The 18,865-nt window shown below is 44.6% G+C and overlaps 1 long non-coding RNA gene across 2 annotated transcripts; it reads left to right on the top strand.

Moving 5' to 3' along the window:
- The first annotated feature begins 3,493 nt into the window (after positions 1–3,493).
- LOC143693075 (uncharacterized) lies at positions 3,494–8,535 on the top strand. 2 transcript variants are annotated; one of them, XR_013180557.1, is made up of 3 exons: positions 3,494–3,602; positions 3,714–3,797; positions 6,242–8,535. It is a non-coding gene; the product is annotated as an uncharacterized LOC143693075 (long non-coding RNA). The 2 variants fall into 2 exon arrangements; XR_013180556.1 differs by having other exon boundaries at positions 3,494–3,797.
- Positions 8,536–18,865: the final 10,330 nt, after the last annotated feature.

The following is an 18,865-nucleotide window of genomic DNA, read 5'->3' as shown; positions in this document are numbered from 1 at the left end:
GCCCTTTGAGGGGCCTGTCAGAAACCTTGGCATCAGTCTTAGTATCTGTACTCTCAGCGTTCCTTGCCCTGGCACCGATGCCATGGAACTTTTAACTCAGCAGCTCAGACAGGTATCAGAATGGCAACTCTTTTTCGAAGCATCCGGTCAGATGTCTTTTCAGGTCTTGTTCTGAGCTGTATGGACAGCTGCACCCTGCAAGGTTCTGTTATGATGGATTAGGACTTGTAAGAATGTGGGGACAGGTAGAGGCTTCTGACCATAGGATTCTTGGGCATCCATCTTTGCAGTTCTTGGAATAAATAATTCAGTTAGCATCTTCTTCCTCCAGGGTTCTCTGAACTTCATCAGCCCGCCATCAGTTTCACCTCAGTCTTCTAATTTTGCGTCCTCTCGGTGCTCGCTGTCATTTTCCTTACCCAGAGATTTCTGTTCCTGTTGTGTCCCCGTTGTTTGTCCTGTCCTGTGTCACGGGTGTCTGCACACATTTGTGCTGGAGCTGCTCTGCCTTGCTGCATAGCCTGGTGCAATAGGAGAAGTCCCGGGGACTTGATGTTTGTAATGTGGGGTGTCGTTGGACTCTAGGTGGGATTTGTAGATGGGCACAAGATGTCTGGAGCTCTTAAGTTATCCTGCAGCTCTTTGATTTTTGTCCTTTCTTTCAGGTGCAGAAGGATGAAATCCAGGGCAGAGCCCCTCATCCCGGGTGAGGGGATTCCCCCGAGCAGGTCAGTCACTGTTTGTCTCTGTAGAGAGAGCATAAATGATGGCTGTTAGAGCAGTCTTCTTTGTCTCTCTTTTTAGGAAGTCAAGGCTGAGAGCAGCAGTCAAGGCCGAGTGGGCGAGGTGAGCATTGAGTAGTGTACAGAAGTAGTTGTTATTGCTGAGGTCTCAGTTTCTGGTGCAGCTCTAAGCATCTCCACTTTTTATTTTAGGTGGTCCACTTGCCATCTATCCTGGCCGGGCATGCCCATTCCAGGTGTGTGCAGCTTAAGGTATCAGTGTGGCATCCTTGTCAGATTTGGGAGGTTGTGTTTTCGCAGTGTCTCAGCATGCTTTTCTGCTTTGTTTCTTTGCAGGTGCTGTCGCTGCCCTAGGCACGCCAAGGAACAGAGGAGGGCAGGTGAGTCGGTGTTTAGGCAGGCTGACTCATAGGTGAGTGTTACACAGCAGCATGCTAAGTGTGTACCTATTCTTTTTGCAGGTATCTTCTGGGCACCCTCTGGAGTCAAATCAAGATTTGAGGTGAGCCGGGTCAGGGGTGCGGAGGAGCCCCGGGGATTACTGTTTTTGACGGCAATAGTCACCTTTTCTGTTTTGTCTTAGGTACCCTGAGGAGCCTCGTAGCCAAAGCTTGGAAACGACAGCACCGAGGCACACACGGAGCACGTTTCAACATCCACGTCCGACCGAGGATGGATTTTGTCCGCTCCTCTTCCAAAAGCTAAGTGTCGGGGCCAGTGGTTTGGAGAAGGGGAAAAACCTTTACTATCACAGAGGGCAATTTGATGTCAGCTTAGCAGAGAGGTCTGTAGTGGGACCGGCTCTCTGGAAGAAAAGGGAGAGGGTTTCTCCTCAGCCTGACCAGAGCCTTTGCCGGGCAGGGCAGTTCCGACCCATCTCAGGATTCTCGTGAACTTTGCGTTGTCCGCCTTCCTCGGCCCGACGTCGTCACGGATCTTTCCCCCGAGGAGCTCGCCTTCATGTCCGGAGCTATAGCCACGGTCACCTGGCCGTTGGCTTCCTTCTCTAGGCTTGCTGAGCCTCTCGAGCATCCTCTTAACTGCTGTGGCACTAACTTCTTTTAACGAGTTACGTTTCATCATCACGTGCTATCGTCATAGGGCTTCCTCTCCTTTGGCATCATCAGCCTCTGGCACATCTTGCGCTAGGCATCTCGGGTGCCTAAGGGGACAGTGCCAGGCAGTTGCCACTTGTCTCTGTGTTATGTTGTCCGTGTCTATGTTGTCCGTGTCTGTGTTGTTCGTGTCTGTGTCCGTTGTCTTCCACGTCATAGGCCTTTGTTACGTCGCGATGCTTTATCAGCACTATTCTGTGCCATATAGGCTGTATTCTACTCACGTTCCTTTCTGGATATCCCTTATTCTGGCATCTTTACATTTTTACTCTTTGAGACAGGAATGTCTCAAACGGACAAGATGTTCTCATCCATCTTCCTTCTCACTACCAGCTTTGGTAGTGCCTTTTTTTCCATGCCATTCTCTTGGACTGCTAGAGGGAGTGTCTTGCACCCTCCTCATGAGACCGCAGTACTTCTATAGGTTCCATCTTCTGAAGGGTATAGGACTCAAGAATTCATCTTCCAGCGAGTTATCTCAAGTCCTGGCTTATATTGTGTGTACCTGTGCTGGCTTATACTGTATGTACCTACCCTCTATGTACACTTGCACTGTATGCATCGACTTACATTGTTGTGTGTACTTATATTGTACCACTTATGGTTGGAGCTGCCCTGCCTGGGCACGTAGTCACAGTTAGGTAGAAGAGTTATAAAAACTTTACTGTTCATCTGTCTTTTATGGGATTTTGGGTAGAAAACTTATTGGTTCAGAGTGGAGACAAGTCCTAGCTGTCAGATAGCCACTCGTTGACCGCTTCCTGTCGTCTCACAGGTCCCCAAGGCTACCGATTTCCCCAGAACCTACCAACTGACGTCAAGGAGCGCAGCCAGAAGATGTGTCGCAGCACGTTCTTCAGCGTCTCGAGTAAGGGCCGCAGCGAGTGTGTAAGTGGGAAGAGCGTGTATGAGAGCACATGTCTGTGTCTGTCTGCGTCTGCTCGTCTCTGCATGTGTCAGCGCATGCCGACTGGATTACTGGATTTAACCTTGTGTGTGTGACTTTTGCTTTTCAAGTTTTTCAACTCATTTTCAAATTTAGAATAAAAAATCCCCAGCTGGGTTTCCCCCCCGCCAGCTGTTTTTTTTTTCCTCGGTCCCGGACGGTCTGTGAGGTGACGTTCATCACCAGAGTTTGGGCGCGGACTGTCCAGGGACCGGGGTTTTTGTCAAGCAGGAGGATTTTTTTGAGGCTCCCGGGAACCACGTTCCCGAGGACCAATGATTGCTGGGGTGTAATTTAGCAGTTGTGATGAGAGGGATGGTGACTTCGTGTGTCATCTGAAGGGGGTGTTAATGGTAGATGAGTGGTGTTTTCTGTGTGCTTTTGTTGATTTGGGTTTCCTATAACAGTAAATCTACATGTAATGAAAATAGAAAAAGGTTATCATCTTGTGTTAATATGTGTGTTGTGTTGTATTGCTCTGTATTGCAGGGTGAGCACAGGGTGAACTCTCTCCTCCTTGCTGTGACACCTGGGCTGGCAGGGGTGACACAGTGACCTCGGCCGGCCGATGCTGCCTGTGCCATCACCTGGCACTGACGTGTTTGATGAAAATCCTTTTGCAGGGATTTTTCTCCTGAGAAGCCTCAGAACAGAAATGGAACCAATAACGATCTGCTGGCTATGGAGTGTGGGCTGGAGATGGTTTAGCAACAGGGGCATCTTGGATTGGTCTCCTGTGCAGTGTCTACTTGATGACCAATCATGGTCCAGCTGCGTCGGGGCTGTGAGCAGTCCCAGGTTTTTATTATTCATTCCTTTCCAGCTTTCTGATGTCTCCTTGCTCTTTTAGTATAGTTCTACTATCTCATTTTCTTTTAATATAATAGAGATCATAAAATAATATTTCAGCCTTCTGAAAGGTGGAGTCAAGATTCTCGTCTCTTCCCTCGTCCTGGGGACCCTCAAACACCGCCACAATCAGCAGCCGAGCAGGTTTGTGCGAGCCTCTCAGTAACCCTCAGCCGGTCCCGAGTCGGCAGACACCGGGGGGCAGCCCTGACACGGCCGAGAGCGGGGAGACACTCTCTGTGCCCCGAGGGTGCTGAGGGCACCTGGGCTGGCAGGAGACACTCTCTGTGTTTGCCCCGAGGGTGCTGAGGGCACCTGGGCTGGGCCCCTGTGCAGCACAAGAGACACCAGAGACATGGGTAGATGATAAAGGGCTGACTCTTAGCAGGGGTTAATCCAAGGTTTTATTAGGAGTCCCAAAGGAGCTCCTGCACCTCAGGGGCCTCCTGCCAAGAGCCCCAGGGAGATGTGCCAAGGTTACATTTAAAGGGAGGTGGAAACCGAAAGTAGATAACATTTTACCAACCAATAAGTGACCCTAAGGGATGGATGCTGGGGCATAGACATACAGGACAGCGTATGGGGCAAGGCTCGGGGGGCTGACCCCTGGCCTCTGGCTAAACATTGGACGACTTGGACTGAAACTTCTGCATGGAGGGGATTGGAGGCTGAGTGATTGACAGAGAGCCAGGGTGGGGGTTTGGGTATGATCTCATCCCGGGAGAGGGATAACACAGGTAGAAGGAGAGGGGTACAGTTTGGGATAAACCATTTGGGAAAAATATGGGGATATAAAACAAAATGACTTCAAAGTATTATAAAGTATAAAAATGCACTACAGCAGGTTTGGGCAGCACCAAATAAAATGTAATAAAATGCTTTAAAAATAGAAAAATTAAAAATAAAAATTTAATCAAAAATATAACTAGAAAAATAAATGTTTTAAAAATTGAAAAATAAAAATAAAATTAAAAAATAAAATTAAAGCTCTAAAAGTAGAAAAATTTTTTAAAAAATAAATAAAAATAAAAAATAAATGCTTTAAAAATAGAAAAATTAAAAATTAAATAAAAAATAAAATTTAAAAAATAAAATAAAAAGCTTTTGAAATAGAAAAATTAAAAATAATAAGTAAATAAAAAATAGAATTAGAAAAATAAAATAAAAGCTTGAAAAATTAAAAATAAACATTAAGGAAAAAATAAAATTAAAAAAAAATTAAAATAGATGAAAAACAAAATAAAAACCGTAAAGTGCTGTAAAGTACCATAAAAGTTCCATAAAGGGTAATGTCATAAAGCACGACTGTCGCAAAAGGTGTCGTAAAGCGCGACTGTTGTAAAACTGGCGTAAAGCGCGGTTGTCGAGCTTTAGGGCACTACCTTTTATGGAACTTTAACGGTACTTTACAGCACTTTACGGATTTTATTTTGTTTTTCATTATTTTTTAATTAATTTTATTTTTTAATTTTATTTTTATTTAATTTTTATTTTTTATTTTTCTACTTTTACAGCTTTTTTATTTTTTAATTTTATTTTTATTTAATTTTTAGTTTTGATTTTTTTATTTTTAAAGCATTTATTTTATTTTTTTTAATTTAATTTTTATTTTTGATTTCTGTATTTTTAAAGCTTTTTATTTTTTAAATTTTATTTTTATCTTTAATTTTTAGTTTTAATTTTTCTATTTTTAAAGCATTTAATTTTGTTTTGTTTTAGTTTTGATTTTTTTATTTTTAAAGCATTTATTTTTTTATTTTTTATTTAATTTTTATTTTTGATTTTTCTATTTTTAAAGCTTTTTATTTTTTTAATTTTATTTTTTATTTAATTTTTACTTTTAATTTTTCTATTTTTAAAGCATTTATTTTATTTTTTGATTTTTTTTTAATTTTTATTTTTGATTTTTCTATTTTTAAAGCTTTGTATTTTTTTAATTTTATTTTTTATTTAATTTTTACTTTTAATTTTTCTATTTTTAAAGCATTTATTTTATTTTTTGATTTTTTTTTTAATTTTTATTTTTGATTTTTCTATTTTTAAAGCTTTGTATTTTTTTAATTTTTTTTTAATTTAATTTTTAGTTTTGGTTTTTCTATTTTTAAAGCTTTTTATTTTTTTAATTTTATTTTTTATTTAATTTTTATTTTTGATTTTTCCATTTTTAAAGCATTTTTTTATTATTTAATTTTTATTTTTGATTTTTCCATTTTTAAAGAATTTTTAAAAATTTTTTATTTAATTTTTTTTTTAATTTTTCTATGTATAAAGCTTTTTATTTTATTTTATTTGGTGCTGTCCAGACCAACTCAAGCTGGTGATTGTGGTGGTGTTTGAGGGCCTTGCAGTTACCCCGATTAATAGGTAAGAGATGATGTTTGGAGGCCACAGTGTTACAGGTAGGGGTTAAACAGTTTTTTACGGTCTTTCAGGTGATTTTTCAGGGATTTTTAAGGATATTTTAAGGTGTTTTTTTCAGGAGTTTTTAGGAATTCTCTGGAAATGTTTAGGATACCTTTAGGGCTCTTTCAGGGCTTTAAAAATAATTTTTAGGGTGTTTTAATGACTGTCTTACCGGGGCGCCCCAGCCACCCAAGCCACCCCGTGCCGGCGCTGCGGCGCTCCACCTCAGCCTCCCGTCAGCGCCGCCCGTGGTCGCTTCCCCTCTCCTGCCGCCGCCGCTGCATGGCGGGCCGAGCTGCGCCTTCCCCACCGCACCCTCCCGCTTCAGAGCTTCTGGATGGTGTGGCTCCGCTGCCTCCTGCAACCATGGGCGTCCCAACGTTTCCTTCCACGGCTGCAGCCGCAGCCCCGTTCCCGTTCCCGCAGCTCCACCGCCTCCCACACCCCCCGGCCCGCCCGCCGCCATGATGACTGCCTGCGCTGCAGTAGTGACGGAACCCATGCATGCGCAGTTGCTACAACCCCAGCACCAATGATATCACTCCGCGCCGACTCATCGAACCACAGCGCTGCTTCAGGGATCAGCTGCACGCATGCGCAGTTCTATCTCCACGGCCCCGCTGCCACCCCCCACTGCTTTTGCCGCAGCTTTGGCACAGCCCGGTCCTGGTTCCGAGCCGCTGCGTGCCGCTGTCCGGCCACAGCCGGCATCCCTGTGCCCTGTCATGCCACTTCTGCCGCCACTGTGTCTATACACGGCACCACAGCAGGTGAAAACTGCAGCGCCTTGCATGTATCCTTCTGCGTCTCTCCTTCTGCCGGGCACCGAGAGATCCCTCTGCAGTGCCGCGCGTAACTGTGCACAACCGATACCTGATGTGCCTCCGTGCTTTCGCCTTCCACACTCCTAGCACCCAGTGGGACTACTTTGTGTCACGATTCGTCTGCACAGCCACATCCATGCACACAAACCGTGCGACGAGGAGGAGGAGGAGGAGGAGGCTGGAATAAGACAGCTGCTTTAATAAATACAGGACAGACAGAGAATTATTTTGCCCCTGCAAATGCCAACCCTTTGATCCCAACACAAAAGAATTTTGAAAAAGAACTGTTCCCAAATAGCACCAGAGTCCCCTCAGTCTTTGGGACAGATTTCTCGACCCAAAATTAGACAGTAAACCCTGAAAATTCGCCAGCATTAATGCCAAAATTAGAAAACTCACAAAAATCTTTTGATAATTTTCAACTAACAGATTGGTGTGAAAAATGCCAATCACTTGCTTTTAAAATTTTGAAAGTTTAATAGTAATAAAATGGTTATAAAAACAGTAATACAATTAGAGTAATAATAATTTGGCCAAGTTGAATTAGGACAATATGAGACAACAAAAACAAAGAGTTACGGACGTCTGGGTACCTTTTTCTGGGCAGCATGAGCCCGAAAAAGGACCCCCGTTAACAAAGGATTAACCTTTAACAGCAATAGCCTGTTGCATAGTCATACACTTCATACATGGTGCATAAATTCCATTCAAATACAGGATTCTGTCTGGTCATCATCCACTTCTTCCTTCTAATCCTAACGGTGCCTTGGAGGCAGGAAGAAGTTCGTTTCTTCTGATAAGAGGGCAATAAATTCTTTTTCTCTGAAAGATTTAGGTGTCCTGTGGCTGCTATCTTGCTGCAAGTCCTTTCTTTAAAAAAAGTATCTTACATAGCATCGTTTCTATTTTAACAGTTTTTGTAACCTAAAACTATATTTAACACACTACTTAAGAGAGTTAATACAGCATTACTTTCTAACACAACACATATAATATTCATTTTAATATTTCCAAAAAGCCAATCATAAAATACATGCATTTTTCACAATCCCCACTCTTATTCTTTGTAAATCCTTTGGCTTGAGCAATATTTCTTATCTACTTGCATCTTCTGGACTATGCGGGCAAAATAAAACAGGGGATTACACAAGGAAGAAATATAAAAATAGTTGCAACACATAAAATGAAAGACCTTAATTTCTTCTAATACATTACCCTACCAGCTAGGTTTTAACATTGTTATCTAATTTTTGGACCGGTACCTGGATTATTATATGCATATATATTTTTTTCTTCTTTGATTTCTTTTGCTTTTTCTAGAATGACTTTTCTGTGGTCATCAATTTTCAACAATTTGATATATTAAACTTTCCACAAACATCCCTTTCTTTGGCCAATAAATAGTCTAAAGCCAACCTATTCTGATACCCTACAGTTTTTGTTTGGCTTAGCTGACTTGATATTAACTCCAATGCCTGGGCAGCTCCATTTGCTATCATTTCTATAACTGCTTGGAGTCTTGTAATACGACTCAATAGATAATTTGGGGTCAATACAGAGTTAAGTTGCTGTGCTGGTTTTACCTTTTTGTTTATTATTTGTTTTTTTACCAAATCTCGAACCGTATCTTCAAGATTAAATGTAAAACAAATCCATCTCTCTCCTTTTGGATATTCAATTCCAAATCTATTACCACTTTTTCCTAAGTTTCTTGTAATCCAATAATTTACTCCATTTTGCCTACAGGTTCTTAATTTGGATGGGTTATAACAGTGGCTGTTGACATAGGTGTGTGTAATTAAAGAGGAACTTTGGTATCTTTCCACGTGATGCTTTCTGCAGCATTTGTGACACAATCTTCTGGTATCCCGAAAGGGAAAAGAGAACAAATGAGTGCCAGAAGCAGGAATAACAGAGGTCCAGTATGGCTTATACTCCCATCTCCCAGGCCTGTGAGGTTGCAGCCCACAGCAGGTGTATTTGATCTTCTCGGTGGCAAAATACAGAGGCCAATCTGGTCTTGCCCTCTATTTCCTTGTCACTTTCTCTTAACTAATTTCCAGGCAAATTGGTTTGGACACCCTTTAACTGTGGTCTCTTACCATTCTTCAGGTATCTCTCATTCAACAGGCAGTAATAATTCCCATCCACAAAGCTAAGTTATTACTTTAACACTTTTTGCAATAAGAGCATAAATGTTGTGAACTACAATACTAATTATTCTCACAATTCAAGCATTTACTTATAACCCAGCTAGCATGTCCAGTATTGGAATGAATCAAATAAAGTTTACTGATGGAAATGGTAATTCCCCTTCTCCCTGTACAATTCTCAGGCTAAGGTCGGAACACAAAAACAGTCTTGATCCTTCTATCTGGAGTATTCCTCCCCTAAGGAGATGTTTTATTCAGGCCGTGCTTGAAACCAGTGGTATAAGCATTGTCTTACTTCTGAATTCAGTGTTATTCTTTGTACATTTCTTGGATCATTTTGCTTTTTCCAAACTATTACCGCTCAGTCCCTATTGGAAAGTCAGTTTGGTATCACCCGGTTTAAATGTGATAGTCCATTGATTCTGCTGGCATGAATTCACCCTTTTTCCGTGATTCTGATTGTTGCTTCGGTAGTACCTGGATAGGACTTCTTAATAGCATAGTAATAAAAGTAAGATAATACTGCATTAACTTTTACCATTCACTTTTCTTCCAAACTTTCTGGGTTTAGCTAAAAGCTTTTTCCACAGCAGCCTCTTCTTCTTCTATCCAGCTGTGCTAATAGCTGCAGAGGCAAATTCTTCTTTTTGTGAGTTACAGTTAGTTAAATAAGAAAAGCTAGACCAATTTTAACACTAGATGTATCACATCTATTGCTTTTTACTTTTTGGGCAGCATTTAATTGTTTTAGCCTTACAAACCCATTCTTCAGGAAAAAAAACCAAAAACCAAAAAACTTCTTTTTAACAGCAAACAAAACATACAAAAGAAAAGACCAAAAATCTTCTTACTTAAGAAAAACAAACCACTTTGTGAGGTTTGGAGAGTCAGCAATCTCTGCTTTGATTTTATCTTTTAGTGCTAGCCCCCTCCCGCTCTTTTCACGGCCTTGCTGTCAATGCCGTGCTGCCACTTGGCTGCAGGGCCGGAGCAGGGGAGAACAGCCACGGGCATGGGGACCCTGGGGGCAGCCTTGGGTCCCTTTTGCCCTCTCTCTCTCTCCTTCTCTCTCTCTCTTTCCTTCTCTCTCTCGGCCCACTTACCGGGGCCGACGCTGCCATCCTCGACTCGGGACCCCGGCAGTCTGGGAGCCCCCCTGGCAGTTCCGCCACGGAGCCAGCCCGCTCCTGCCCGGCAAACCCGTGTGTCCCCTGCTGCCAGCCCCGCCGCCGGGCCACCTCCATGGATCGGTGCCTGCTGCAGCCTCCGAGACCCCGCCGCTCGTAGGGAGCGGTCAGACACCTCCCAACCTTGACAACCCCAAACTTGGTGTCCCCAGGTGCTCCTGACATTCTTTTCCTTTCTCTAGTCAACTTATCCTCTTTTCCCTTCAAGGAGGGCCTGTTCTGCTAAACCCTTTCTGGACCTCAGTTCAGCATTGAATAACCTCCTAACAATTGTGTGTTAAGACACTTCCCTGCCTTTCATGCAAAAACCCCACATTCACACTTCTGCTCTCTTCTAGCACCAAAATGTCATCACTTCACATTCTAACATCTCAGAGTTTGCTAACCACCTCCCTACTTCAACTTCTCTTTCTTCTCTTCTTACCTGTTTTTTTTTTTTTTTTTTTTTTAATTCAACAGACCTCAGATGGTACGAGGTGAACCTAACTAAATTACTTCCAAAAGTAGGCTTACAACTTTCTTTTACTAGGATTGCAGTAGCTGTTAAATACCTACTGGCTAGCTGTGGCTTACTAACATCTTTGATATATAAGCTACTAGATACTTTTTTACTCTTCCTTACTCTTGAATTAAAATTTTATGAGCTACTCCATTTTCTGTATTTATGTATAAATGATAAAGGATTTTTCTAACAAAGGTAAGCTTAAAGCTGGTACTTAGGCTAGTTTTAACTTAACTCTTTTAATTTAACAATATCTTCTTTGGTCTGTTTTATATCATCTCCTTCTGTCAATTTTTTTCATACACGAATTTTGCTACTTGTGCGTACCCCTCAATCTATAATCTATAATATTTCAATAATCTAGGTAATTTTCTGATCTCTCTCTTTGAAGAGGGAGGGAGAATGAATAAAATTCTTGCAATTTTCTCATGGTTGGTTTTCTAGCTACTTTTATTTATTAAGTGTCTAAGATATTTTACCACTGGGTAGTGAGTCTGAGTTCTTTTATTAACCTCCCTTTAATCTTATACTAGTCTATAACTGCCATCAGACTTTACTGGGGGGAAAGGGATATTATGAGGAAACATACAAGTTTCTAATGCCCCATCCTTTATTAGTCCTTCTATGACTGGCTTCAAATCTTCCCGTCCTTCTAAAGATACAGGATACTGACGTACATGTATGGGACAATCTCGTCTCTCAATTGTAACCCTTATGGCGTCAATATTTAATCCTCCCCTATTTCCTTCTCCAGCTCAAACTTCTTTGTTGATTTTTTTTTCTTCATCCTCTTGGCCTAATTTTAAAACTCTAGCTGTCATTTTCCCATTTTCTGATATAACTCCTATTCTTAATTGCACTTGTAAGACTCTTCCCAATAAATTGCTACCTGCCCCTGGGACCAATAAGACATCTCCCATCCAAATTCTAGTTTCTTCCCTCAATTACTACATCTTTAATGACCAGAAATGTAAAACTTTCTCTTTTTGCCCCTGTTACTTTCACTATATGTTTGCTCACACTATAACTTTTTGGAATATTTAACAGGCAGGTTCTCTCTGCCCCTGTGTCTATTACAAATTCCAGTTCTTCTTCTTGGGGACCCACTTTTAAAGTTATCACAGGCTCCAGATGGTATTTGTCCCCCCCAAAAAATTAGAGCTTATGACCTCCCTATTCCTCCTCTGTGCCCATCTCTTTAAAGATTTTCAGATCTTCTGCTTACTTAGGACCATTTTCCTATTTCTCTTAAGTTTGTTTATCTATTTAGCTGAAGTTTCTTCTTTCCCTTCTAAAAGCTGTCCCTTAAAAACTTTTTTTTCCTGCATTTCGCCTTTGATATGCTGTCTCATTTATTCCTTTGATTATGTAATTACGATAATTATTCACGTGTTTACTCCCCTCCTTATTATTTTTACCCCACTCAGGAGGTACAGTTGGCATTTTGTCTTCTCTGGGGGTCCCCACAGATTATCTTTTTTCCTAAGCTTTTATTTCAGCTGCTCTGATTGCCTTTCTTCCTGAGAAAAATATTATTTTCATTACAGACCTCATCTCTTCTCAAATATAAATGTTTGGACCTAAAAATTGGTCTAATTGTTCAGCTATGCCTATGGGATCCTCCAAATATCCCTTTTATTTATTTCTTAAAATTTCAGACCTCAGACGAAGTCAAAGGAGCATTCACAAACCCTGGTCCGCCCCCTCCTATGGGAACCTCTTTTAATGGAAATAGACCAATCCCTTTATCCCATTCTTTTTGGATTTTTATCTTCTATAGCTTTTCTCCCGTATTTTTAGGATGAATCAGGAGAGGGCTTTCTTTTACCAGAACTTTTAGTGTTTCGATAAGGTGATTCCTTTAGAGAGTTCCGCTGAGCAGCCGGAGCTGTGGTTACCAAGGGAACGGAGCTCAGGGCAGGACGGGGGAACTCGGCACAGCTCAGGGTCTCGGTCCTCCAAAGGCGGGGTCTGCAGCCGGGATCGTCCCAGGGGCTGTTCCGGTGCAGACCGAGCTGCAGCGTGGATCGGCCCCACATGGCTCACGGCGGCTGATTCGGCAGAGACAAAACCGGCGACTGACCCCGGCTGCAGCGGCGGGAGCCGAGCAGAGTCAGGGCAGCCGGGGATGGGACAGACGGGACCCCCCCTCGGTGCGGTCAGCGCGGTACCCACGGTGCACACGGCAGGAGGGACCCCCCGCCCCTTGCGCCGGCACGGCCAGCGGAGCGGCCGCGGGCCAGGCGGCCGGGACCGGGACAGACAGACCGGGACAGACGGACTGTGCCGGAGCCGACACAGAGGCTGGGGCAGCCGCGAACGAGTGGGGGAACAAACGGGAATGGATGAGGTAATATTTCTATAAGCAAGATTGAAATGAAAGCGAGCTTTGAGATCCCTCAGTTACTGAACAACAGGAAAACAACGGTGTGGCCAGCTGAAGGTAATCCCCTTTGATGAAACAACACCTTCTGCCTGCAGACAGCTCCAAGGGGCCGAGCAGACCCTACTAGCTTGGCAGAAGGGGTCCAAAGAGGAGCTTTTAGGGTTTAAAATGTAACACAGTATGGTAATGTAGTGATTCTTATAGGCCGTATGGAAATGCTATAGCATTTGTGTATTGTACTAGATTGGTTAGTGAGAAGTAGAATATTCAACACAGAAGATGATTTATTATATTGTAATGGGAACTTCACTCTCTTGACCTTTTACTCACTTACCCCTTTTTACTCTTATGCTTTTGCTCTCTTACCTTTTTACGCTCTTACCCTCTCATCGTCTCAACCCCTCTCTTCTCTCAGGCCTGCTCTGAGCTGTGGCTGGCAGCTCCCAGCAGGCCCCTGCACCCAGGCCCTTTGCAATAAACCCCAAGTTCCAAAAGGCCCCTGCCCCCGGGCCCTTTGCAATAAACCCCAAGTTCCACAACCCGGCTTCAGAGATCACTCGTCCCGACCGTGCTACCCCCGATGCTCCTACAGGTAGAAACTCACTCACTAGTAAGGAAAAATCTTTCCAAAGCATTTTTTTCTATTTTTATCCTCCGAGTATTCCAACTTCTTTTGCTAAATTTCTACAGATTGGAGTTCAAATTACCATTTCTGACCAGTGCAGAGACAAATGATGAAACATTCCTGAGTTATTCTTACTCTTCAACTTATGGAAGTAGCCAGCACTCAATTTGCATGATCTAACCAAAGTAGCCATTTCACAGAAAAGCACTTTCTATAGCAATATTGAAAAACTATAGATTGAGGTAAAACCATCAAGTTTCTGCCCTCACTGCTGCAAAGTCACATGTTTGAAGACCATCCCACTGAATTTTCTAAAGATGTGTGAATGTGTCATCTGGACCACAGGAGATAAAGCAGGGTTAAAACGCTGGCTGAGCAAAACTGAAGTTAACAAACACAAGGTTCATCAACCTTGTAATAGAAGCTTGCAGAAACCTATCAACGCTTATCCAATAAAGCCCTGTGGCACTTTGTTCTTCCCACTCCTCCCAAATCTCCATCTGTCTGAGCCAGCATCAGCAGGAAATTTTGCACGGAAGCTTGCCAGATAAAATAGCTATATCATCTGCCATTAGTTTTAGAGAGTTATTCAAAAATAGATTAAAAATTATATATTATTTTTTAGCTGTGTCCTAAGTTAGGGATGGGCCAAGTCTTGTGTCTTTGTCTCACAGAAAGGTGGTTCATGTATCCTTTAATATCATATGTGCAAATATTTCCAATCTGCATTCTGCCTTATCAGAAGGCTAATTAATTACTTTATTATAGTATATTACATTACATCTAAACTGAATCTGCCAAGTACTCAAGCCTGCACACACCACACACTACTCGTTACTGTCACCCAACAGACCCAACACACACACACACTTGGCCCCGACAGGCCAAGGAAACAAAACACCATCACTTTGGGTGAACAATCTCCACGTTGCATTCTACTTCAGCACAAACAGAGGCACAGCAAATGAGATAAGAATTGTTTTTCCTTCATCTGAGGTTCAGAGAATGTGAATCCCAGAAATATTCTTGGGAAGAATTGTACCTTGCTTTTCTCTGTGAAGAGAAATGCGGTGACAGGTGCACCCTGGCCTCCAGGGCAAAGAATCACGGAATGGTTTGGGTGGGAAGGGACCTTGAGGTTTATCTTTGCTTTATCCAACACTTCAACAGGCAAGAGGGGGCTCATCTGCTTCAGAGCTGCTTGCTTTTCTCACACCTTTCACAAGCAAAGCCTGAAGTAAACCCTCCCAAGTTGCCCTATCGACCAGGGGACCCCTTAGCACTCGGTGACACTGCCAGCAAAACCTCAAACTTTTACTCACACAGGGACGAGGCCGTGCACTCAGTCGTAACCCAGATTCACTTTTTCCAACAGTAGCCTCGAACTTCCTTTGTTCTCTCTGCAGGCCTTTTTGCAAGCACACCGATTAACAGACTACACAAGTTTCACCAGCAGACTTCAGCTAAATCCAAAATTGGTTTCTACCCCGAGTAAAATTTCCAACCCCCTGTTCCAACCTGCGATGTTTGGAATTTTAAGAGGTGGCAGCCCACTCGAGATCAAAGGTCCCGGGCAGGGTGCAGGCCCACGGACACAGATGCCATCCCTTTTCCAAGGGAAACTAAACTCATCACCCCAGTTTCCTTACATCAGTTTGCCGAAGACGTTCACCGCTCCCAAGTCACTCAGAGTTCTCGTTGGCTGCAGACTCGGTCTTGGAGTTACGGAGTTACGCTTCCTCCTAACAGTCACCTCCTCACCTCAGCCCCCTGCTGCTGCGTCCCTTTCTCCACCCCTAACCCTACTCTATTTTCCAGCCCGCCCTTGCTCCATCCCTCACTCCGCTCTTAACCCGTCCCACCACACTTCCCGCTCCATCCGTTACTTCACCCACCGCCCACCCGTGAGTCCCCTGCAGCAGCACGCAGGAGCCCGAACCCTCGGAGGACGGCGCAGCTCTCGCAGCAGGACAACACCCAAGCGAGACAGGCAGGGACAACGTCTGTGGGCTGCAGGGTGTCACAAGGGGCTGCGGGCTGAGGGGAGGGGGCTGGAGAGTGACACAGAGGATGGGGGGAGCTGAGAGGCAGAAGGGGGCGTTAGGAGCAACTGGGAGGCTCCAGGGTGGCACAGAGATGCTGAGAGGCTGGGAGTGGGGAAATTGAGGGTGACAAAAAGAGAGTGAGGGGAAGCAGATGCCTTGAGGGGCAAAGTGGGGGCTGCTTGAGGGTGACAGGTGAACCACCCCTCACACCACCCCTAACCAGGTGGAGAGTGCACGGTGGAGGCCAGGGGGCCGAGGGACAATGTCAAAGGTTTCGGGGTGGCACGCAGACATTGCGGGCTGAGGAGGGGGAGGCTTGACAGATGGAGAGCTCACACTGAGGGTTAGGGGTACAAAAGACACAGGGTACCAGGTAGGGTTAGGGTACAGGTGCAGCAGCCCTCAACCCAACCCCAAGGTCACCCTAAAGAGCACCCTTAGGACCCCAGTTTTCCCCAACAGCAGCACAAGGCAGTAACCCCAATGCTGGGACATCCCCAGAACTCTCCCAGCAGCTGCAGGCAGCAACCCTAATAAAAAGGTAGCAATGATGTTTGTGGTCTAGAGAGTGACAGGTAGGAGTTGGGTGCTGAGCAGTTTTTTAGGGTTTTTTTTTTTAGGGTTTTTCTCATGGCTTTAAAAGGATATTTTAGGGCTTTTTTGGAGGAGTTTTCCAGGAATTTTCTGGTAACGTTTAGGATACTTTTAGGGCTTTTTCAGGGCTTTTAAAAGATTTTGTTAGGGTATTTTAAGGACTTCCTTAGTACTTTTAAGAATTGTTTGGGGGGGGATTTGGGTATTCTTGGGGTTTTTTTAGGACTATTGAGGGTATGTGGAGGACTTTTTAGGGTTAGGGTATTTTTAGGGTTTTTGAGGAAATTTTTAGGTTATTTAGGATCTTATCAGGGTATTTTAAGGATTTTGGGGTATTGTTTGAGCTCTTTTTGGACTATTTAGGGTATATTTAGGGATTTCTCAAGGTTCTTTGGGGATTTTTAGGGTTTTTTTAAAAGTAGGATATTTCCAGTGTATTCTAACAGCATTCTGAGGCTGTTTTTAGGTTTTCATGGGGTTTTTAGGACATTTTGAAGATTAGGAGGTTTTCAGGGAATTTTTAGGTTTTTTTAGGGTCTTTTCATGGCACAACACATGGAGGCTGAGGGGCAGCTTGAGGGGCACTGTGGGGGCCTGAGGGTGACAGAGGCTGGGAGCTGAGGGAGGAACAGGGAGAGGAGACAGCGGGTGACACACAGAGATGCTGAGGGTGGCAGGGGCAGCTGTAGGGTGACACAGAGAAGCTGGGGGCTGAGGGGCAAAGGAGAGGGGTCAAGGGTGACACACAGGAGCTGAGGGCTGGGGGGCAGAGGGACCGGTTGAGGGGTAAAGGGAGAGGGCTTGAGGGCTGGACAGTCCAGTGGAGATCAGGGGTACAGGGTACAGCTGTACCACCCCTCACCCCAGCCCTAACCTCAGCCTAAGCAGCCCCCCTAAAAACAGCCTTTTCCCCCAACAGCAGCACAACACAGCAGCCCTAACAGCGAGACCAGACAGCAACCCTCACACAGCAGCACAATGACAGAACCCTCAGAGGACAACAGACCCACTGCAAAAAGGTAGGGATGACATCTGTGGGCTAGACAGCAAGAGGTAGAGTTCGGAGACTGAGCACGTCTTTGTGAGGTTTCTTTCCAGGACTTTTAAAGGTATTTAGGAGATTTTGGAAGGGACTTTTCTGGGACTACTTAGGGTATTGTTGGGGCTTTTTCAAAGCCATTTTATGAGTCTTTAGCATATTTGGAAGATTACGGTCAGGGTCAGAGAAAACACCCTCCGAAAAGGCAGAGTTTTAGGACTGCAGGGGAACGCTTTAGCAAGGGGCCAGCAGCGGCACAGCGGGTCGGGTCCCACGCTGCCTGTCCGAAGGCTGTAAGTTTTAGACCCAGCTAAGTTGTTGTGGTTAGGGTTAGATGCTCTCAGCTTTGGTCTGGGAGAACTTCTGCACAGAAAAACTCACCCCCCGCATATCCCGACGCCAGTTTGCAGGAGGTGCTCGGCACTGCCAGGGCAGCCCGAGTTCTCGGCGGGGGCAGCTTTGCTCCCGGAGAAATCCTGCACTGGCCCTCTTCCCCGTAAAGCCAAACTCACCCCCGCTGCGCGTCGACGTCCGTTCGCAGGAGGCACGTGGCACTCCAAGGGCGGCGAGAGTTCTCGGCGTCGGCAGCCGCGGTCCGTGAGAAATCGTTCTCTGCAGTTTTGGAGGCCGAATCACAGTTTCGGCCACGGGCACACAGAGAGGAAAGATGGTTAATTTCCTTAGAAAGGAAAGTCTGGCACCCCATGGTTTAAGGGGCAGACGAAGGGCTGTGCAGGGGAAGGAACTCCTCACAGGACCTTTCTTCACCTCAAGCCCACTCCAAGGTTTAGCAGCCCCCGTGTGCCCAGCTGCTTTCAGAGGGTTACCCAGGCACACCCGCACAGGGAGCTGCTAGTCCAGAGGGGCTAACAGGGGCATCCCAAGGGTCCCTCCAGGAACTACGGTCGGAGCATCCAGCACGGACTAGGGAGCAGCCAGACCCACCCGGGCACGGAGCAACACTTTGAGAAAACGCCAAGGGAAGAGCCCTTTTGCCAAGGGGCAGCATCTGAGCAGGCCAGGCAGCATGTGGGGCTCCAGGAGAGGGCTGTCAACTTTCCCCTTTTACTGTGTCAGTCCCTCCCCAGGGCCCCCAGACCCTCCACAGCACTCCCAGACAGGAGAGGAGTTATTAGGAGAAAAAGGGTTTAGAAAAAAGGGAAAAAGCTTCCTTTTCCTTTATTCTTTCTGTTCAAACTGGGAGGAAGTCTGCTTCCCCTGCAATTTTAATGGTCTCAGTTGAAAGAACCCCTGCCTTTTTTATGCTGTCAGGGGTGTTAATTGACAGGGAGTCCTCATTTTCTATTATTTTCCAGTTTAAGTAGAAGGGGAAAATCTTGCCAATGTTTCTTATGGGTTTGAATTAAGGGTAGCCAGCCCCTTTTTGTTGTCCTGAGGCCTAAATTGAGGGAGAAGCCCAGCTATCCCTCCATAAGAGTTTGAACTGAGGGAAA

Source organism: Agelaius phoeniceus, unplaced genomic scaffold (genome assembly GCF_051311805.1).
Source record: "Agelaius phoeniceus isolate bAgePho1 unplaced genomic scaffold, bAgePho1.hap1 Scaffold_222, whole genome shotgun sequence".
Taxonomy (NCBI): domain Eukaryota; kingdom Metazoa; phylum Chordata; class Aves; order Passeriformes; family Icteridae; genus Agelaius; species Agelaius phoeniceus.
The sequence above is the reverse complement of the archived record's forward strand: the minus strand, read 5'-3'. Positions and strand labels throughout refer to the sequence as shown.